This window comes from Odocoileus virginianus, chromosome 14 (genome assembly GCF_023699985.2).
Source record: "Odocoileus virginianus isolate 20LAN1187 ecotype Illinois chromosome 14, Ovbor_1.2, whole genome shotgun sequence".
In the NCBI taxonomy this organism is placed as follows: domain Eukaryota; kingdom Metazoa; phylum Chordata; class Mammalia; order Artiodactyla; family Cervidae; genus Odocoileus; species Odocoileus virginianus.
In genome coordinates, this window is record NC_069687.1 from 21,478,343 (window position 1) to 21,502,769 (window position 24,427).

The window sequence follows — 24,427 nt, forward strand, 5'->3', positions numbered from 1 at the left end:
AGGCTTACTATTCGTTCTCCTATTTTTATATATTAAATTATCATTCCTATTTCCCACTGTGCTGTTTTCAATTTATAGCCCTTCTGTTGTTAGTAAAATAGAACTGAATGTTGCTTGAATAAAGGGCTCAATATATATCCATGTAATTTTGTGTTTAATTTCATTTGTGATCCTCTTCACCTTAAAATAAAAGCAACACATCATTAAAATTCCATAGCTTAATCTCATTATTCAGCTAATTTATTTGCTTGCATCCTTTAGTCATTAGTCAAGGGAAAAGGAAATGAGATAAATTTACAGAGCTTATTTCTAGTCATTTAAAAAAAAGGACCTGAGGTTGTCTGTAAGAAAAAATAACTACTTCAGCTTCTGCAGCAACTGGATGATGTCCCAACTAAACCCTCCCTGATGAATTGAACAATTACTTAAAAATTGTTACAGTCACTAAACAAAATAAGATGAATGGAATGGATTGAAGATGCAGTTAATGATGATTAGCAATTTTCTCAAGCAGGAATTTAACTTGTTTTTAACTCCTATGAGAAATCATTACATAAATTTTATATTTTGCTTAAAACTTAACCAATCCTATAATTCAAGATTTTTTTTTTAAACAAGAGGGAAAGTATACAAATAAAACACTTTTGTGCCTATTAGACTTGTATGTGATGTTAAAGCAAACCGAGCATGGTAAAGGAAAGTGAAAGTCGCTCAATCCTGCTGGACACTTTGCAACCCCATGGACTATACACAGTCCATGGAATTTTCCAGGCCAGAATACTGGAGTGGGTAGCCTTTCCCTTCTCCAGGGGATCTTCCCAACCCAGGAATCAAACCCAGGTCTTCTGCATTGCTGGCGGATTCTTTATCAGCTGAGCCACAAGGGAAGCCAAGTAAAATAAGCTAGTAAAAGGAAAAACAAGACAAATTATCATTTTTAAACTGAAAGTTAAAAAAAAGTACAGTATAACCAAAGATTGAAAAGAAAAAAAAAAGTGGAAAGTCTATTGACTCTTTGAGACCACATTGCCAAGTACCTCTGTCCATAGAAATTCCCAAGCAAGAATGCTGGAGTGAGATGTCATTTCCTTCTCCAGGGGATCTTCCTGACCCAGGGATTGAACCTGGGTCTTCTGCTTGGCAGAAGCACTGCTTAAGCATTGAGCTACCATATTATTTAAATGTTAAAAATCTGTAAGACTTTCAGGAAATAAGGTTAAGAGTTATTTACATTCCTGGGCAAATTTTTTTTTGTAACTGAAACTGCTTAATGCAATGCAAATATATTTTATCATTTCAGGATATTGCTTATAGAAAAGTAATGTACAATTTACATCACGAATTTTGTTTGAAACTTCACTGCTATAAGCTATGGTTGGAATTCTGAATTTTCCAGAATATTCACAAGTTCAAATATTCTTCCATATTATTACTTATATTTAGCAAGTAAGCACACTATTACAAAATAATTACAAGAATTTAAGTAAAGTAATAAAATCTATTGGGATAAAAAATTTAAAAATCATAGTTAGTCTGGAGGACTAATTTAGAAAAATATGTTTTTATTTTAGATGACCACACTTTATATGGGCAACACTATTTAATCCTCCAAAGGAATAAGTGTATGTTTTAACAGATAGTAAAATCCATGACTCTTCACAGGGTATGCTTCTGAGCCTGAACAATGAAAACAAATCAGAGTCAAGAAATAAAGATGTCAGCATAAAAAGTAGAATAGAAAAAGGAACAGAGAAGAAAAGAAATCAAAGAAATATTATAATAAGTGATATCTCAATTATTAAAATTTATATCAGTTTGGTTCAGTAAACGCATGTGCATAATGTTAGAATCCAGGTGTTCAATGATAGAGAAGACTTCATTTTTACCCTGTGGGGATCTGTCAATATGAAAGATAACATATATTAGTTATCAAAATATTTTGCATTTATGTGTTTTAAGATACATTGTATTTTCTCATGAGCTTAGTTCTACCTCATTCAGCATCTTAGCACTTTTCTTTTACTTACTTATTTATTTTTTAGTGTCTTTTTGATCTTATCCTTTAAAAGCAAATATTTTGCTTAAGGTGTGTAGTTGGGAGGGTTTACCTAGTATGAAACATTGTTTTAACTGGTCTTTTTTAGCAAGAAGTTTCTCATAAAGACATACATTTGATTCTTTATTTTGTTTTACTAGTGCACACAAATAAACATTCTGTTAGGTAGTAATGGAATTATTTTTCTCTTGTTTAAACAGGCAAAGAAGGAAAGCTGAGGTCATTTGACTCTTCAGGCAATTCATCCTATAAACCTACTTAACCAAGGTGTATATCACATCCAATTTTTGTAATAGACAGCTGTTGAAATTAATTATTTGATTGTGACATCTCTTAGCTATTAATCTGTGTACACAAATATATATCTAGGCACTTAAACTATCTTAATGAATTACCCTTAAAAAAAAAAGTAGAGCAACATGTATAGATTGACCCCAGATCAATATTCAGTCAACAAACAACACTTCATTCAGACATTTCAGTACTGAGTTGATTCACATTGGAGTACTTTCTTTACCTTAAGAAATGTGTTTATTGGAAAAGAAAACTCTAAAATTTTCTGGTTGACTGAAAACATATCAGGGGCAAGAAAGAGAAAGTGTGTTCTTAAAATTTTGGGTATAATATTGTAAAATATGGATGAATCTGAAAACAAAACAGCAAATTTAAGAAACAAACAGAAAAACTGATTGAAAATGAGGCTTTGAGAACAAGGTCTGAATTTCCTAAGAAAGAACTATTACAGTCTTGTTCTAAATTGCAGTTCAAAAAATGGGGAATCAAAATTCCCATTTGGAACTGTTTAAAAATAAAAAAAAAAAAAACTAGTTCATTTTATAGGCCAGATTTCACTTTCTATATTGCTTTTGGTCAGAGAACAAATTAAATTTACAGTCACACATTTATTTCATGTTTTTAAAGTAATCTAACATATGTTTAAACATGTTGTAAGGTATGGCTTTTTACTATTCTGTTAATTTCGTTTGATTGCTGTTAAAGGACTTGTTAGTTTTCATTGCTTTATCTCCAAATTGATGACCATCTAACTATTTCTGTCTTGCTTTAAGGTAACATTTGTATATGATTTTACCTTAGTAGTCTATCATTCCAGCTGCTTAACTAAAGACAAGATTTTCTTTACTTTCTGTTGATTAAATTAAAAATAAGATGATGTTTCATTTGGAAATATTTCCAATTCTGTATCTGTATGTGTTTCAATACTCTTCACATTTCTTTTGGTTTCCATGTTTCCAGCATATTAAACAGGTCAGTAGGAAAGTATGTTGGGAAGAATACTCAACAACCAACCCAGCACATGGTCAACATGTAATTACTATGTATGCTGCCACTTCCATTTCTGGGTATTTCCTTTTGATTCCTCTTTTCATTTATGTAATTAAAACTGCACTGAATTAAATATGCTTTTCATTAGAAGCTGATGTGCTTTTTCATTAATGTGTGTCTTAAATTGCAATAATACTATGCACTTGAAAGGTGCTTGACAGATTTTAAAGAGTTTGCATATTCATCTCCCAATTTTGATTTCCAAAATTACAACTCACATAAATAGATGTCATTATTTCCTTTAAAAATAGAGTGAGACTCTGGGAGATTAGGTCATATTTTCAAGGAAGCTTGGCTGCTAATGTGCCCTGAAGTAGACACTCCAGGGTTTTTCCTCTATAAATGGTTGTCACTATTTTAAGAGTAAAGCAATTTCAGGTTGAAATTTATTGCTGACAGACTTATATATTCAACAAGAAGTCTACCCACAAAAATAAAATACAATGAAGTTGTGCTTTCTCTCTGATGTTTTACATCTGTTTACTGATTTATTATTGCACTAGAGTGAACTAATCCAATTTTGTTGATAAGATGGGCTTCCCAGGTGGCTCAGATGGTAAAGAATAAGATAATATCAGATTTGAATCCTAGCTGGAAAATTTATTAGTAACTAGATATAATAACTTACCTCTCAAAGTTTCAGTTTCCTCTTGGTAAAGTAGGAACAGCAATTTTTTGTATTGCGATTGTTTATAAATTACAATATGTAAGTTGCCTAGCAATAACTGGCCCACATTATGTCCTCAATAAGTGGTATTAAATGCATAAGAACAGATATTACACATGATCTTAGCTAAAAGGTCGAGAAGCTATAATAAACATAAATTAGTACTATTTTTATTATTTAATGCTTAAACATATTGTAAATATTTCATTTTTTATAATTATAGTGCTAATATTATGTTTATGGGCTTCCCAGGAGGTGTGAGAGGTAAAGAACCCACCGACCAATGCAGGAGATGTAAGAGACTTGGGTTCAACCCCTGGGTTGGGAAGATTGCCTGGAGGAAGGCATGGCAACCCAATCCAGTATTCTTGCCTGGAGAACCCCATGGACAGAGGAGCCTGGCAGGCTACAGTCCACAGGTTTGCAAAGAGTTAGATATGACTGAAGGGACTCAGCACACATACAGCACACATTGTATTTATACATATAGTAAAAATATGAATAGAACAGAATATTCATGTCATTTTAAAGTAAAAAATAAAATCTCAGGAGGATTAGATTAGAAGTGACTATAGTAACTTCAGAAATATGCATTTGATATAAATTTGCATTTGACTTGATGGATCACAGACCTAAGTGTAAACACAAAACATTTAGAATATAGCATTGGAGAAAATGTAAAGAAGCTTGGGTATGTTAATAACATTAAGGTACAATATCTAAAGCATGATCCATGAAAGAATAAATTAACTAAGCTGGACTTCATTAAAATCAAACACTTGATTTGCTCTGCAAAAGACAATGTCAAAGGAATGAGATGACAGACTGCAGATTGGAAGAAAACATTTACAAAGACACATCTGATAAAGTATAAAAAGTTCTCTTAAAATCAACAGTAAAGAAGCAAACAACAAATAAGCACATGAGAAGATCCTCTACTTCATATGCTATCAGGGAATGCAAATTAAAATAACTTTGAGATACCATTACACATCTATTTGAATGCCCCAAATCTGGAACACTAAGAACAAACTTGCTGGTGAAGATGTAGAGTGATAAAGAACTCCTACTCTTTGCTGATGGGACTGCAAAACAGTGCAGCCACTTAAAAGATAATTGAAGCTTTCTGACAACACTACACATACTTTCACCATGTGATCCAGTAATCGTGCTCCTTGGTACTTACCCAAAGGAGCTGAAAAATTATGTCCGCACAATACCTGCACATGGATGTTCACAGAAACTTCATCTGTAATTGCCAAAACTTGGAAGCAACCATGATCACCTTGCTGGATTGTTGTTCAGTCGCTAAGATATGTCTGACTCTGCGACCCCATGGACTGAAGTATGCCAGGTTTCACTGTCCTTCACCATCTCCCAGAGTTTGCTCAAACTCATGTCCATTGAGTCAGTGATGTTATCTAATCATCTCATCCTCTGCCACCCCCTTCTCTTGCCTTCAGTCTCCCCACACTAGGATCTTTTCCAGTAAGTCAGCTGTTCACATCAGGTGACCAAAGTATGATGGGAAAATAAAGCAAATTAAAACCACAGCATAAAATGACATTAAAATCAATTAATCCCTAACAAATCCTGAAGAAGCTTAAGCTTGAAGCAACAATTCATAATATTTTAAAGGCATGAAACAATGACAACAGTAATTATTAAAAAAAAGAGATTCAGAACTTTAGGGAAGTTCAGGCTCCTGTTTCTATTTCCATGCACAGAATCTTGCATATGAATTTAAAATACAAAACCAAAAAAAAAAAAAAAATGCAAACATAAAGCACATCTGACTCTAAATGTTGACCAACTGAATAGAAATCTTTCTGAGCAGGGCTGATTGTTTGTCATTTTTGTTTGCATTTTGGTAGATGCATACAATGAAATATTGTGCAACAGTTAAACTCAATACTATATATTGCATATTAAATGTATAATATTATAAATTGTTAAAATACATTGTGTATTAAAAAGAAAAATATATAAAAAGAAAAACAGCTTGGAAGAAATGGACAAATTCATAGGAAAGTACAACTTTCCAAAACTGAACCAGGAAGAAATATAAAACCTTAACAGACCCATCACAAGCACAGAAATTGAAACTCTAATCAGAAATCTTCCAACAACAAAATCACAGGACCAGCCAGCTTCACAGCTAAATTCTACCAAAAATTTAGAGAAGAACACCTATCCTACTCAAACTCTTCCAGAAAATTGCAGAGGAAGGTAAACTTCCAAACTCATTCTATGAGGCCACCATCACCTTAATACCAAAACCTGACAAAGATGCCACAAAAAAAGAAAACTACAGGCCAATATCACTGATAAACACAGATGCAAAAATCCTTAACAAAATTAATCCAACAACATATTAAAAGGATCATACATCATGACCAAGTGGGCTTTATCCCAGGGATGCAAGGATTCTTCAATATCATAAATCAATCAATGTAATACACCACATTAACAAACTGAAAGATAAAAACCATATGATTATCTCAATAGATGCAGAGAAAGCCCTTGACAAAATTCAACATCCATTTATGATTAAAACCCTCCAGAAAGCAGGAATAGAAGTAGCATACCTCAACATAAGAAAAGCTATATATGACAAACCCTCAGCAAACATTATCCTCAATGGTGAAAAATTGAAAGCATTTCCCCTAAAGTCAGGAACAAGACAAGGGTGCCTACTCTCACCATTACTATTCAACATAGTTTTGGAAGTTTTGGCCACAGCAGTCAGAGCAGAAAAAGAAATAAAAGAATCCAGATTGGAAAAGAAGAAGTAAAACTCTCACTGTTTGCAGATGACAAGATCCTCTACATAGAAAACCCTAAAGACTCCATCAGAAAGTTACTAGAGCTGATCAATGAATATAGTAAAGTTCCAGGATATAAAATTAACACACAGAAATCCCTTGCATTCCTATACATTAACAGTGAGAAAACAGAAAGAGAAATTAAGGAAACAATTCCATTCAACATCGCAATGAAAATAATAAAATACTTAGGAATATACTCACCTAAAGAAACAAAAGACCTATATATAGAAAACTATAAAACACTGGTGAAAGAAATCAAAGAGGACAGAAATAGATGGAGAAATATACCATGTTCATGAATCAGAAGAATAAATATTGTGAAACTGAGTATACTCCCCAAAGCAATCTATAGATTCAATGCAATTTCTATCAAGCTACCATTGGCATTTCCCAGAGAACTAGAAGAAATAAGTTCACAATCAGTATGGAAATACAAAAAAACTTGTATATCCAAAGCAGTCTTGAGAGAGAAGAATGGAACTAAAGGAATAAATCTGCCTGACTTCGGGTTCTACTACAAAGCCACAGTCATCAAGACAGTATGGTACTGGCACAAATAGAAATATAGATCAATGGAACAAAATAGAAAGCCCAGAGATAAATCCACACACCTATGGACACCTTATCTTTGACAAAGGAGGCAAGAATGTACAGTGGAGAAAAGACAATCTCGTTAACAACTGGTGCTGGAAAAACTGGTCAACCACTTGTAAAAGAATGAAACTAGAACACTTTCTAACACCATACACAAAAATAAACTCAAAATGAATTAAAGATCTAAATGTAAGACCAGGAACTATAAAACTCCTAGAGGAAAACATAGGCAAAACACTCTCCAACATAAACCACAGCAGGATCCTCTATGAGCCACCTCCCAGAATATTGGAAATAAAAGCAAAAATAAACAAATGGGACCCAATTAAAATTAAAAGCTTTTGCACAACAAAGGAAACTATAAGCAAGGTGAAAAGACAGCCTTCAGAATGGGAGAAAATAATAGCAAATGAAGCAACTGACAAAGAATTAATCTCAAAGATATACCAGCAGCTTGTGCAGCTCAATACCAGAAAAATAAACAACCCAATCAAAAAATGCACCAAAGAACTAAACAGACAGTTCTCCAAAGAAGACATACAGATGGCTAACAAACACATGAAAAGATGCTCAACATCACTTATTATCAGAGAAATGCAAATCAAAAACAAAATGAGGTACCATTTCATGCCAGTCAGAATGGCTGCTATCCAGAAGTATTTATTTATTGCTATCTACAAGCAATAAATGCTGGAGAGGGTGTGGAGAAAAGGAAACCCTCTTACACTGTTGGTGGGAGTGCAAACTAGTACAGCCACTATGGAGAACAGTGTGGAGATTCCTTAAAAAACTGGAAATAGAACTGCCATATGACCCAGTAATCCCACTACTGGGCATACACACTGAGGAAACCAGAATTGAAAGAGATACGTGTACCCCAATGTTCATCACAGCACTGTTTGTAATAGCCAGGGCACGGAAGCAACCTACATGTCCATCAGCAGATGAATGAATAAGAAAGCTGTGGTACATATAAACAATGGAATATTACTCAGCCATTAAAAAGAATACATTTGAATCAGTTCTAATGAGATGGATAAAACTGGAGCCCATTATACAGAGTGAAGTAAGCCAGAAAGAAAAACACCAATACAGTATACTAACGCATATATATTGAATTTAGAAAGATGGTAATGATAACCATGTATGCAAGACAGCAAAAGAGACACAGATGTAGTGAACAGTCTTTTGGACTCTGTGGGAGAGGGCGAGGGCAGGATGATATGGGAGAATGGCATTGAAACCTGCAAATTATCATATGTGAAATGAATCACCAGTCCAGTTTCAATGCATGATACAGGGTGCTCGGGGCTGGTGCACTGGGATGACCCAGAAGGATGGGATGAGGAGGGAGCTGGGAGTGGGATTCAGGATGGGGAACACATGTACACCCATGGCAGATTCAAGTCAATGTGTGTCAAAACCAATACAATATTGTAAAGTAAAATAAAAAAAATACTATATATTTTAAAAATATATATTAATTTTTATAAGGAAACACTGAATATGCAAACTACACCTCAATAATTTGAAAATAATTTTATTGGAAAGATTTATAGAAAAAGCTAAAATAAGTGGAAGTCATCTTTTTTCTTATACTTATGAATGTAGATTTTCTTATTAGCCTGTTAATATAGAATTACAAAATGCAAGTGTGTCTCAAATTTAATCTCACCTACCTATTTTGCTTTTAGTCAAGATGCAACCAGAAACTTAATGGATTAAATGATTTTCCCATAATCATAATGATTATGGAAGAACATGGGAACAACATGTCTCATAATACATTCTCCAGAAAAATAGCTATAAAACTCTTATCCTTAACTGTGTGTTTTTATTTTATTCTTTCATCATCATCATAAGCAGCTTCAAAACCTTATTTTCTACTTATTTGATAAAATCCCTGTGGTTAATATTATATAAGATATAAAAATGTATAATGATTTAACTGTAAGATCAAAACAGGAAATTTTCCACTCTCATCATTTCCATTTAATATCATACTGAAGATCTTTTTTTTTTCATTTATTTTTATTAGTTGGAGGCTAATTACTTTACAATATTGTAGTGGTTTTTGTCATACATTGACATGAATTAGCCATGGATTTACATGTATTCCCCATCCCGATCCCCCTTCCCGCCTCCCATCACAAATCATAAATAAAAATACAGTCACAGATGTACTAACTACAAAAGAAATAAACTTATTAAAACATTTTAAACTCAGAAATATAGAAATTTGGAACTACGGGTATAAAAAATTATTTTTCTCTTAGCTATTTGAGTGTTAAGTTGTTAACTTACCAACAAGTGAATTCTCTTACACATCTCAAACTTGGTACACTTGACTTCAAACTTACCTTTAAGGTACAATAAGCTAGATAACATACATAATATACAAACAGATCAATGCAACAGAGTCAATCATTCATAAATAGGCTACTAAATATGGTCAATTGATTTTTAACAGGCATACGACATTTCAAACAGAAAAGTATTTTCATAAATTATGCTAGAACTAGGTTCATTACATGGATCTCCATATGGAAAAGAAAAACAATAAAAAAACTACAATTCGTGTGTTTATGATATACACAAAAATGCAAAAATGAGTGAGATGGAAAATATAAAACTATACATTTACAAGAAGAAAATATGGGGGAAGAATAACCTTGTGACCTTAAGGTAATCAGTATTCTGTTATACTCAGAGAGCACTAACCATAAAAAGAGAAAAACAAAAAGATAAAATGGACTGACCTCATTAACATTAAAAACTTCTTAACATAAATAAAATGAATGAACCAACCAGAAACTGGCAGAAAATTATTTGCAATAACTATATAGCTGACAAAAAACTTACATACAAATATAAACAATTCAAGGCTCAATTATAAAATCTCAACAACCTAATAAAATAGTGGGCAAAAGTAGAAAAGAATTGCTAAGGGGATTATACACACACACACACACACACACACACACACACACACACATATGTTATATAATCATTAACCACTTTGTGCAGTCCCAGTAAAGATGCTCAACAATTCTTAGTCCTGAGGGAAATGAGAGAAATGGAAATAAAGGCCCACACTGCAATTTCACTGCACACTCTACAGAATGGCTAAATTGGATGACATTCCCAACACGAATGTCATCCAGAACACTGAACAACAGAAACTCTCTTAGTGCTATGGGTTTAAAATAGTACAAACAATCAGTTCAGAATTTTAGGATTTTTTCACTAAGTTAACCATATATCTAATCCATGACCAGAAACTTCACTTCTATGCACTTGCCAAACACATAAGCACACACACATACATACACACACACACAAACATGTATACACAAAATGACCCAAACACTGATTAGAAGGTGACTGGATAAACAAGATGTGGCATACTAATACAAAGAACACCACTCTGCAATAACAAAGAATAGACAACTGATTAGCATGCAGAAACTCAAAAAATATTATGCAGAGAAAAGTCACATCCAAAAGAATATTTGTTTTATAAATTCACTTACATAAAATTCTAAATGAGGAAATATCAATTTTATGTTGAAAGAAGTTAGAACAGTGGTTGCCTGTTGTGGGTAGGAGGTTGACTAAGAAGTAACACAGGGATTTTCCAGGGTGATGGATATTTCATAACTTCATGTGATTGCAGAGGTACTGCATTTGTCAAAATTCATCAAATCATATTTAAGGTCAATGTGTTTTGCTATAGGTAAGTAAATTATACTTTAAAATTAAAAAAATGCTTTTCTTAAGAAGATTTATTGATAAAGCCTAAACATGCCAACCAATAGTATATCCCCATTCCTATAACAACGTAACGATGCATATATGTTTCTTCCTTTGCTTTTTATCAGTTATGCTAATATAGAATTATAGAATGTAATGGTATCTGAAATTTGTTCTAAACCAAATACTCCATTTTTAGTGATAATAAAACCAGAAACCCAGGGAATTAAATGATTTATCCATAATCATATAGGGAATTAGTTGTAGAAGACAGATATCAACATAGTTCCTATGACCTACTCTCCCTAAAAAATGCCTACACAAGGTTGTTTGTCTTAACTGTGTATTTTTTAATTTTGCGTTTAGTGTGGTGGTGGTTTAGTCACTAAATCTTGTCTGATCCTTGTGATCCCATGGACTGTAGCCTGCCAGGATCCTCTGTCCATGGGATTCTCTAGGCAAGAATACTTGAGTGGGTTGCCGTTTCCTTCTCCAGGAGATCTTCCTGACCCAGGGATCAATCCCAGGTGTTCTGAACTGCAGCAGACTCTTTACCAACTGAGCTACAAGGGAAGCCCCTTGTGTTTAACATAAGCAATTTCAAATACCTTTTTAAAAGTAGGTGTGTTATAAAAATAAAGAATATAAATCAAAGGTAAAATATCAATATTTGAGCATAGATAATACATTCTTAATTGACAATAAAAATAATTCAAAATAAAATAACCTTAATCATTCCAATTAAAAATCAGCAAATAAGTTGAATAGACATTTCTCCAAAGAATATATACAAAGAAGCAATAAGTTCATGAAATCATGTTTAACATCACTTAATCCTTGTGCTGTGTTGTGTTGTGCTCAGTCGTGTTTGACTCTATGCAACCCAGTGGACTGTAGACTGCCAGGGCCCTCTGTCCGTGAAATTTTCCAGGCAAGAATACTGGAGTGAGTAGCCATTTCCTATTTCAGGGAATCTTCCTGACCCAGGGATCAAGTCATGTCTCTTTTGTCTCCTGCATTGGCAGGTGGATTCTTTACCAGTGCACCATCTGGGGACTCAGTGGTAAAGAATCCACCTGAAGTATAGGAATTGTGGGTTCAATCTCTGGGTTAGGAAGATTCCCTGGAGAAGGAAATGGTAACCCACTCCGGTATTCTTACCTGGGAAATCCTATGAACAGAAGAGCCTAGTGGGCTAAGGGCCATGGGGTTGCAGAGTCAGACAGGACTTAGCAACTAAGCAACACCAGACACCTGGAAGTCCTCAGGGGAATTCAAATCAAAACATCTGAGATCTCATTAGGATGCTTATTATCAACAAAACAGGAAAGAAAACAACTGTTGGCACAATGTGGAGAAACTTAGAGCACTTTACATTGTTGCTGGGAATACAAATGATGCAGTCCCTGTGGAAACAATATGTTGCTGCCTCAAAAAATTAAATATAGATTTATCATATGATCTAGAAAGTCCACATCTGGGTATATATACAGGAGTACTGACAGCTAAGTCTCAAATATTTATTTCTATAAAATAATTATTCACAATAGACAAAAGTGGTAACAACCCAAATGTTCATTGACAGATGAATGGATAAATAAAATATGGTATGTACGTACACAGGATATTATTCAACCTTACAAAGGAATGGATTCCCAAAACATGTTACAATATGATGAACCTTCAAAATATTCTGTTAAGTGAAACAAGCCAAACACCAAAGGGCAAATATTGTGTGACTCATATGAGTTGCCTGGAATATGCAAATTCACAGGCAGAAAATAGAATAGTGTTTACTAGGGGCTCAGGTAGGGGGTAAAGGAAAATTATTGTTTCATAAATACAGAGTTTCAGTCTGGGTTGGTGGAAATTCTCTGGGTGGATACTGATGATGGTTGTTCAAAACTATGAATGTTTCTAGGGCCATTTTTTTGTATACTTAAAAATAATTAAGATGGTAAATTTTATGTTATGTATATTTTACCACAATAATAAAATAAATTATTTTAGAAGCTTTTTATTAGTATACTAATTTTAATATAGCTGATGTGCAATGCTGCCTATACTTATGTGAAAAGCAATGTAATAAATGTATGCTTCTAAAGTTTTATTGAGATATTTTGAAAATAAATTTTATTGTCAGAAACACAGCTTTGTCTCAGAACCATTTAAGTAATTTCTGAAATAATTTGTGCACATTTATATTAATTTCAAATGACTCCATCCTTTTCCTAATTTCTATTACTTATTGTTACAAAATTTTAGTAGACTTACTAAATATATTTCAAATGCCTACCTTCCCCCCCGCCCCCATTGTTATTCTTTATTGCGGGGATATTGTCATCTGTGTGTGTTTATGTGGGCAGATGTCTGCTTTCTTTGAAATATATTTTTGCCTGAAAAAAATCCAAATTTCTGTTGCACTGTGAATCCATTATTTTCTTAGAGCTATTAATCTGCAGAAACTTTTGCCTATGTTTTTAACAGTGATAGAAGTCTTTGTATTCAATTTCGTTTTCACTGAAAACAATAAGGCTAAAAATATTTATGTGGGCTTTGTGTAGAGTCATCAGCCCCAGCTCTGCCTGGAAGAAGGGAATGTTGCTCCAGTTGTATGAAGTCACCTTCAAGAACTGTCTCAACTTCAGAGAGCTATCTCACCCAAAGTCACATTTGTGAGGGAAGCTCACATTCCTAATCTGATGGAGATAGAGGTGTAAGGGCCGAGCCACTTCAGTCCTACAGCTGATGGGATATTTATACTCCAGAGATTCCCAAGAGGTGGGTTGAGGGGATAGGGCCTGCGTCACTTATTAAACCTCTTCATTCTCCTCATTCTCACATCTGTCTTCCACAAGTGTTTATGCCTAAGAAACTCCTCACACATGTTTTGAAAGGTTATCTCATGCAACAATGTAAAATATATACTATTTGATTGTTATCTGATTACCGCTAAAATGTTCTCTGCATTTTTATCTAATCATATCCAAAATTTAAAGACTATCTCTAGAGAATATCTAGAAAATGTCTGTCTGTGATACATTTTTCATCTAATTTGCTTTGGAACCATTTAAGTTTTGCCAGTAAGGAAAAATACTACTCTTTTGAAAGGTTTGAAATAATATTGATTTTGCCAAAGGAAGTTATGATCTGGCCAGACTGATGGTAGTGTGAGATGAAGAATTTATTCATAGCTGCTGATTTTGAAATCTTACTAGCTTATTACCTATTTTAATAAAGATCTGTTCCTGATCTAGCCTTTTTCAAAATGTGTTCTGAAAAAAAGAAAAGAAGCAGTGTCCATTAGCTCATTCCATCCAGGTTGCAAATTACTGGAAAAGGAATTTTGCATCAGAAAACACTCAGTTTAAGAGTCTGGGAGGAGAATCACTTTTCAATCTTCTTTCACTTTATTGTGGCATTCATCATAATTAGCATTTCAGTAGTCAGTTGTGGGTTGCATATATGGTAAATATATTAATAATTTATATGCTTCAGCACATTTTACAGTGAGATTCATGATGAACCTTGATGTAGAGATGAAGGGAAAGATTTTAAGAAGTTGGACAAAAAGATGTGAGAAATAATGGAAACAGCTTTAATTAAGCTAAAAAAATTGATTAATGCTAAAAGCCATAGGGGTCAGCATTAAGAAAATACTTCAGAGAAAGGAATGAGTGAACAATGATATGAAAGGAGAATAAATTAAGTCAGAGGACAGGCAAGCATTATTATTCAGCTTTGAGTCAAAGTCAGTATAAGAACAATGAAAAACTTAAGAGGAAATTCCATGAGATCCATAAGAACTGAAGTTAAGACACTGGTTAGAGTACAGAAATAGGAAAGCAAGCAAGCAAGAAATGACTAATGTTTATTGAGTATTTACAGCATGCTAGAGAACGAACTTAATATATTCCATAAATTAATATATTCAATGCTAGCAATATGTTCATGAAAAGAATGTTGCTGCTTAGTGGTAATCTTTAGCAACTAACTCTCTGGAGGAAGGAGGCCTGACTGTTACAGTCTGCCAATTTCCATACTGTAAATACCACACCATGCTCAGTTTAAAACTACCACCAAGACATTAACAGACATGGGATCTAGCAGGCATGAATTAGCTCCAGCATACTACTACTTCTATGTCTAGTTTAAAAATGAAAAACATAAATACAAATTATAAATCCAGGCAGACAAGGATGGACTTTATGTAAAGCTTTTCTGATTCAAAACTCCATGATGCTTTGACTAAACCAGTTAGGAAAAACAAAATAAAAAACAAAAAATTATCTAGAATGGGTTGGAGAAGTCATATATTCTTAGTACTCTGGCTGGGCTAGAAGTTAAAATTAACTAAAGGCTTAAAAGCACTTAAGAAGCCCAAGAAATAGAGTTAGAAGAATAAAGTCCACCATACTTTGGACATCCGGAATGAAGCTTTTGAAACTTGCCTTACAACTTCTAGTTTAAAAAGAATAATATGTAGAGAGGATTTCCCTCTTCCTCTTCTTTAAAACACATAAATTTAGGAGATCAAGAAGGAAAAATGCCAGACTCACATTTAAAGAAATCAAAGAATGCCCTAAAATTACCCATATGTGGTGAATTTTTAACTGACACAAGCAAAAGACACTAAGAAAGAATACTTGGAGCTGAGTATCTAAGAAAATTTTCGCTGAATTCAAGTTGACAAAACATTTCATATTACATGACAAGAAAAAAATCAAGACCCTCTTATTTGGCAAAAAGGGAATGGCTATATGGCCTGATGACAGGAGTAAAGAGGTTCAGTTTTGACATACAAATAGTAGGTAAAATGAATCAAACAAGAAAGTCATAATTTGTAGGAAACTATTCTAGCATGAGACTGATGGAAGAAAAGAAATTATATTTTGAAAAGTCTGAGACCCACTAATTTGAGCTGGCTGCAATGAAGTAAAATCAAACAAATGAAAGCCTTATCTCTTATTCACACCACACTCACATTTTGCTCACATCATACTCACATGTACACAGAATTCCTGACTTGCACTCTTGTCTCTGCTTCACACATTGCCTGTAAATAACTGGACTAGGACAAACATTATAATCATTGATTAGTAGAAATAGACCAGCTTTAAATCTGAATAATTGTACTAGAATAGAAAAAAAAAATAGCAAAAAATAGGATCAATAGACAAATACAAAAAGTGGTTATCAGGATATTATGATGAAATAAGCATATATTTTGTTTTGTTTTATGAAAACAATTCAAAGTATAAAACAATTTATGTGAAATTCCAAAATACCATACAGATAATGATTTACATAATAAATTGTTTTAAACCACATAAGAATGATGAACACAACACTCAGGATAGAAGAAATGAATTATTTTTGAAAAAGTAACAGAAAATGAGTTTGATGAAACAAGAGTCCAAATATTGACATAAAAGTTGATATTAGATAATCTAACAACAGAGAAAGGGATTAAATATAAACAGAATTCATGCACAAAGAATGAAGAGAGCAAAATGGAACAACAATAAAGGAAACAATAAAATAGACAGTAGAACTTGCTATAAACATAGTAGATGAAAGAGAAGACTATATCTGGAAAAAAAGTAAACTGAGTTAGAAAAAGTAGAGAAGATTTAGCAAGAATAAGCTGAAATATAAAAATTATATGATCATATCAATATATGCACAAAATCTTTTGACAAAATACAACACCAATTCATTTTAAAAACTTTAAGTACATAAAGAGTAGAGGGGAACTTCAACCTAATAAAGAATATCTACAAAAACCTACAGTTTACATCATACTTAAAGGTGGAAAATTTGAAGCTTTCCTACTAGGATCAGGTACAATGAGATGATGACCCTTCTCACCACTCCTTTTGACATGATATTAGAAGTTTTAGCTAATGCAATAAGAGAAGACAAAGCAATACAAAGTGTACATATTGACAAAAAAAATTGGGTTATTCATAGATGACAAAACCATCTATGCAGAAAATCTGAAGGAATTAACAAAATATTGTTGAAACTTATAAGTGATTATAGCAAGGTTGCAGGATACAAGGTTAACATACAAGAGTCAACAATTTTCCTATACACCAGCAAGGCAAAAGTAAAATCTGAAAGTAAGGACATGATACCATTACATTTGTTGTTGTTGAGTGGTTAAGTCATGTCCAAATCTTTGGGACTTCAGGGACTGTAGCCTGCCAGGTTCCTCTGTTCAAGAGATTTCCCAAGAAAAATACTGGAGTGGATTTCCATTTCCTTCTTCAGGGGATCTTCTTGATGCAGGGATCAAGCTCACATCTCCAGCACTGGCAGGCAGATCCTTTATCTCTGACTGAGAACCCAGGGAAGCCCTAATACCATTACATAGGACCTCCAAAAATAAAAAAATATCCTATATATAAATCTCAAAAGGACATACAAAATCCACAGAATGAAAACTAAAAACATTCTGAAGACTGAAATCATAACTAAATAAATGGAGAAAAATTGTATGTTCATGGATAGAGTCAATATTGTCAAGATGTTGGTTCTTCCCAACTTGATCTAGAGATTCAATGCAATCTCAATTAAAATCTCAGCAAGTTATTTTGTGGATAATGACAAATTGATTCCAATGTTTATATAGAGGGGCAAAAGACTTGGGGCCAAAACAAAACTTAAGGGAAAGAATGAGATTGAAGGACAGACACTATCCAACTTTAAGACTTATTAGAGAACTATAGTAATCAAGATAAGAGAGTATTTGTGAAAGAAGAGACAAATAGATCAGTGGAGCAGAATAAAGAGCCCACAAATAGACAGACATATGTATTTAACTTGCCAGTGATATGGAGCAAAAGCAAGACAATAAAGATAGTCTTTACAACAAATTGGCGCTAGAATAACTGGACATTCACATGCAAAAATTAATCTGGACACAGACACATATCCAACACAAAACCAAACTCAAAATGGACCACAGACCTAGTTGCAAAACCATACATCTCCTGGAAAATAACATGCGAAAACATTTCAATGACCTCTGACTCAGTGACCTCAATGTATGGTGATATATTTTGCATATAATACCAAAAGCACATCCATGAAATAAATAAATAGCAAGCTGGACTCCATCTAAATTAAAAATGTCTGTTCTGTGAAAGAGCGTGGCAGTTGAATGAGAAGCCAGGTCACAGACCAGAAGGAAATATTTGAGAAAATGATGTTTTTGATAAAGGACCAGAGCACATGAAGAACACTTAAACATTAAATAAAAGCAAAGGACTCAAGCATAAGATAGGTCAAAAATCTTAAGAGATATCTCATTGAAGAAGATACACAGATAGGAAATAAATATATAAAACATTTCCCATATCATGTTATCTGGAAAATGCAAATCTAAATGACAATGAGATAACACTATCTATTAAGACTGGCCAAAATCTAGAACACTGATAATACCCAATTTTGGTGAGGATGTGGGACAACAGGAAACCTCATATTTTGCTAGTGGCAAAGCAAAAGAGCACAGCCAATTTGGAAGATACTTTGTTGACTTCCTACAAAATTAAGCAAACTTTCACCATTTTATTCAACTCAATATTTCAAGGAAGGAGTTTAAAACTTATGTTCACAAAACATGTAGGACACGGATGTTCACAAAACACCTAGACATGGAAAACTTATGTTCACAAAATACCTAGAGGCAGTTTTCTCTATAAATGTCAAAACTCAGAAGCAACCAAGATACCTCTCAATAGGTGAATGGATAAAACTATGATACATCCAGACAAAGAAATATCATTCAGCACACAAACACACAAAGAGCTATGAAACCGTGAAAACACAAGGAAGACACTTAAATTCATATTACTAAATGAAGTAGGCTAATTTGAAAAGGTTACATACTGTGTGATTCCAACTATGTAACATTCTGGAAAAGACAAAACTGGAGAGAGTAAAAGGTTACTGGTTGTCATATTTAGGGGATGGGGAGGGATGAATAGGGAGAGTAGAGTCCCTATGATTTCATCACAATGATGTGTGTCATCATATGTTGCCCAAACGCATAGCATGTACAGCAAGGAAAGTCAACTACAAAGTAAACTATGGATTTGGAGTGATTATGATGTGTCACTGTAAGTTCATCAGCCACAACAAATGCACCACTCTGGTGGGGGATCTTGATAACTGGGAGGGTATGCACATGTCAAGGCAAGGGATATATGTAAAATATCTGCACCTTCCTCTCCATCATTTTGTGAACCTAAAACTGCTCTTAGAAAAGGCTTAAAAAAGCAAAATTTAAATAAAAAGGAAATAATTTATGAGAATAATTTTATAGTGAAGATGCCATTTTAATCCAATAATCATAGTGATCACCAGGAATGGCACAAATTGAAACCTTGCACCCCCTGATAAGAGTCAATGAGAAGAACAGAATCATTTCTGTGATTTCCTGCTAAAGACGCATAACCCAAATCTAGTCATGAGAAACCATCAGACACACACAAACTGAAGAACATTTCAGAAGATAAGTGGCTTGTAATCTTCAAAAGTGTCAGGATCATGAAATCCAAGAATCATTGAGAACTATGTCAGAAGACAGAAATAAACAAAAGAAGCATGACAAGTAAATATCATGTATGATTGTGAACTGTCTTGATTTTCCATAAAGAATGATACTGGAAAAAGTGGCAAAATTTAAATGGGGTCTGAAGTAATGTCAATAATGCACCAGTGTTAATTTCCTGATTTTGATGGTATGTTGTGGTTATATAAGAAATAAACACTAAATTGGAATAAAATGATTTAGAGAGAAATGAAAAGAATGAAAGAAGTTGCTTCCAAGAAGAGATCAGAACAAGGAGGGAAACAACTTAGAAAACAACAACAAAAAAAATAATAATTTAACTCCCTAAAAGTAACTGAATAATTTATTTACAGATACACACTCAAAAGGTAAAACACAGTTTATACTAGGGAATATATAGTTGCAATTCCTAATAAAGCTCATAGGAGGAGACCTTCATTTTCAGAAATGGTAGAGAAGTTATTTGGAAAAATTATGTTAAAAACAATTTGAAATGATGGAGAGAGTATAAACAGTTCTTTTAAAGTAATAAAGACAAGGTGAGATGACAGAACCATGTATAATGGGAAATAAACACCTTAGTTCACCTATGTTTGTAAGTAGAATAGCAGATCATAAAGCTGCTTTTACTATGTGAACATGTTTATAAGAGAAAACTTGTTTTTCAGGTTTGTTGTGCTTCTTGCGTAACAGGTACACAGTTCAAGGCCAAAGATTCAAGGCTCAACATTCAAATATTTAACTGTTAAAACCAGTTGCTCATGCTATGGAATTTGAAAGAAAATTACCTAACTGTAAGCAAACCTGTAGGAATAGAGGGAAAAAGGCATAAGTAATTAAAAGTAAAGGAAAAAAAAACAACTGACCATGACAAGGTGATCCTCAACAATATTTTGTGCCAGATTAAAATTTTTTAAGTAAACCAGAGAACCCTAAAGATAAAACGTGAAAGAAGTCAGATAGAAACATGTGAATTATCTTCAAAGAAGAAGCAGAGGGTCAGCTGATTTCTCAGAAACAACAATCCATTCATAATCCAGGGAGCAGAGAAATGTTACTTGACATGGTTATCACTTTCACATTCTGTAGCTACAAAAATTAACTTTTTAACACAAAGCCAAAAGTACCCTCAGATAAAATAAAGTTGAAGATACCATCACTAGCACATACACTCATGAATATACTTATATCATAGCAAAGGCAAATGATCTCTTACTGAAAGTCTAATATGTAAGGGGAAATAGTGAAGAAAAGGTAAAATGTATGAATAAATCCAAACAAATAAGGAACATAAAAGTCAATGATAGTATAAGTCATACTGGAGGTGAACAGTGATAAAATATCCTGTGGTAGTTTTACAATTCAGCCTCCAGGTAACATTATATATTAAAGGAACTCTTAAAGATATTTCACAAGAAAAATACTTAGGAAGGAACATGAGAATTTGGCTAAGGCATTAAAAAAAAGTTCATGTGTATGAGGAAAAGAATGTAAGCACTATTCAAGCTTCTCTTTCTTTATAAAATAAAATTATTTAATTATCAATGTTTCTAATCTTTTAAATTATAGCATACTAAATAATATGCTGCTGCTGCTGCTAAGTCGCTTCAGTCCTGTCTGACTCTGTGCAACCTCATAGACAGCCGCCCACTAGGCTCCCCTGTCCCTGGAATTCTCCAGGCAAGAATACTGGAGTGGGTTGCTCTTTCCTTCTCCAATGCATGCATGCATGCTAAGTCGCTTCAGTCATGTCTGACTCTGTGCAACCTCATAGACAGCCGCCCACTAGGCTCCCCTGTCCCTGGAATTCTCCAGGCAAGAATACTGGAGTGGGTTGCTCTTTCCTTCTCCAATGCATGCATGCATGCTAAGTCGCTTCAGTCATGTCTGACTCTGTGCGATCCCATAGATGGCAGCTCACCAGGCTTCCCCTGTCCACGGGATTCTCCAGGCAAGAATACTGGAGTGGGTTGCCATTTCCTTCTCCCACTAAATATTATGAGTTTTATATATTTTTATTTCCTGTAAATTAATAGCAAATATTAGATGGGTTTTGAGGATTTGAAAAAAAATTCTAAGGTAACAGAACAGTTTTAATTTTCCTCATTGATTATTAAAATGATATTGCATGGTTTCAGCTTGCACAAACCTTTTTCTAGTCCCACATGACCACAGAAAAAGAGGACTTTCTTTGCTGTTACTCCTAAAAAAGCCTCTAACACAGGCTCCACATACTTTTGTGTTTGTGTAAAGAAGCAGAAAATATATCTCTGCACCATATCTTTCCTCTTTTTCCTCTTAAAAAAATATCTAGCCTTAAAAACATATACAAATTCATTTTAGGCCATGAGCTAAGAAGCCTTCTAGATTTAGCTCTTCAGCCTATATGTCAAAATATTTAACAGATGCCAAAAATTAAATTTAGAAAAAAACTAAGTCAAGAAGGAAAGAGAACCTGAGACATCCTATAACCATTAAAGAAAATAAATCAGTAGCCCACATTTCCCTATAATAAAACAATTGTATCAGAGGAAATTTCTAAATGAATTCTAAACAGCATTCATGAAAGCATTAATACAATTGCATACACAAATTATTAATATATAAGGTAACAGAAAAAGTGGTAATACTTTCTATCTCATTTTACGTGACTGTCGTAACTTTGATGTCTAAATATGGTAGGAATAGTCATTTTACTGAGTGCTATCTTGTATGAAAGTGAATGATATTATAAAGGTAGAAATTTTAAACAAAGAAAGAGCAAATGGAATTTGACAATATAAAGGTTTATATCATTATCAGTGTGGCCTATTTCCAAATCTTCAAGTTTAGTTCAAATAAGAAAAATAAGGTAATCCCTTGGTAACATACTGAAGGGAAAATAAACAGTTCAGCAGATGGATACATATATCTGACAATATTTCATACTCATTTATAACTTAAAAGCATAGCAAACTAGGATGAAATGGAAATCCTTTAGTCCAATAAAAATATCTTTTTTTTTTTTTTTTTTTTTAGCTGGCAAAATGGGGAGTGTTATAAGGACTAATGCCAAGGCACAATAAGCCCTTTCTTTTTTTTTTTTTTAATTTTTATTAGTTGGAGGCTAATTACTTTACATCATTACAGTAGTTTTTGTTATACATTGAAATGAATTAGCCATGGATTTACATGTATTCATGTAAAAATATCTTTTAAAACAATCTTAAGAAACTTCACAATTAATAACATGTTGAGCACTGTGCTTTTGAACTGTAGTGTTGGAGAATGCTCTTGAGAATCCCTGGGACTGCAAGGAGATCCAACCAGTCCATCCTAAAGGAAATCAGTCCTGAATATTCATTGGAAGGACTGATACTGAAGCTGAAACTCCCAATACTTAAACCACCTGATGTGAAGAGCTGACTGATTTGAAAAGACCCTGATGCTGGGAAAGATTGAAGGCAGGAGGAGAAGGGGATGACAGAGCATGAGATGCTTGAATGGTATCACTGACTCAACAGACATGAGCGTGGGTAAACTCCAGGAGTTGGTGATGGACAGGGAGGCCTGGCGTGCTGCAGTCCATGGGGTCACAAAGAGTCAGACACGACTAAGCAACTGAACTGAACTGAACTGTTGAGCACTTTTTTAAATTAAGAACAAAATATAGTCCCTCTCATATCATCTATTCAATATTCTATTGGAGTTTTTTTTCAATGCAGAAAGACAAGTAAAACAAAAGTTGCTCTTTTTTTTATTTTCTTTGATCCCACTCACACTCTCCCCATCAGATAGTGCTACAAAAATTCCCTCCATTTCACAGCAAGACTCTAATGTTGCCTGTGTGTGACATTTCCAATTTCTCTCTCTCCATTCCCTTTGAGATCCACTACAGTAAGAATTTTGGACCCACCACATCATTGCAACCATAAAAATAAAGTTCATCTAGAATCTCCATGAAACTAAAGTCAATAGGATTCTCCAGCTACTTGATTTAGCAGCTTTTGACTCAGTTAACACATTCTCCTCTCCAAATATTTTCTTTTCCAGTCTTTTAAGACACCCCAAGCTCTTAGTTTTCCTCACAGTTCAAAGAATACTCTTTCTTGGTTGTATTTGTTATTTTCTGTTCTTTTGTCCCACCTCCTCCTCCTCCTCACACAAGCATCTTAATGCGGGTTTGTTATTGAAAGCAGCTTTATTTCCATTTATGACTGCACTCACTTTCTTGATATCTTACAGTCCCATCTCCCATCCATATGCTGATGACTTTTAAGAGACAAGTTTAAAAATCTTTCCTGAACCCACATAATCACAAAAGTCCATTTATTTTAATATATCCAAAGATGAACTCGAGGTTTTACTGCTAATGTCCTACCACAATAACAGCAAGTCAATTTTCAGTTGCTCAGCCCAAAATGTTTTGAGTCACATGTAACAATGCTCCCTAACATCTATGCATGAAACTACACCAATTTCTACTGTGCCAACTTTAAAGCCAGAAGTCAGACTGATATTTTTAAAACTTATTTCATACAATGTCAATCTTCTGCTAAAAATTCTACAATATCATCCCATTTCAACTCAAAGACAAAATATAGTATCTTATGTCTTAGTTT

At 33.7% G+C, this 24,427-nt stretch overlaps 1 protein-coding gene and 1 pseudogene across 5 annotated transcripts in view; both read right to left on the reverse strand.

The window, feature by feature from the left end:
* Positions 1 to 24,427, reverse strand: part of LOC110143638 (cadherin-10) — a 183,088-nt gene that overhangs the window by 72,132 nt on the left and 86,529 nt on the right. The gene's annotated exons all lie outside the window — the stretch shown is intronic.
* LOC139038309 (U2 spliceosomal RNA) lies at positions 4,054 to 4,213 on the reverse strand (annotated as a pseudogene).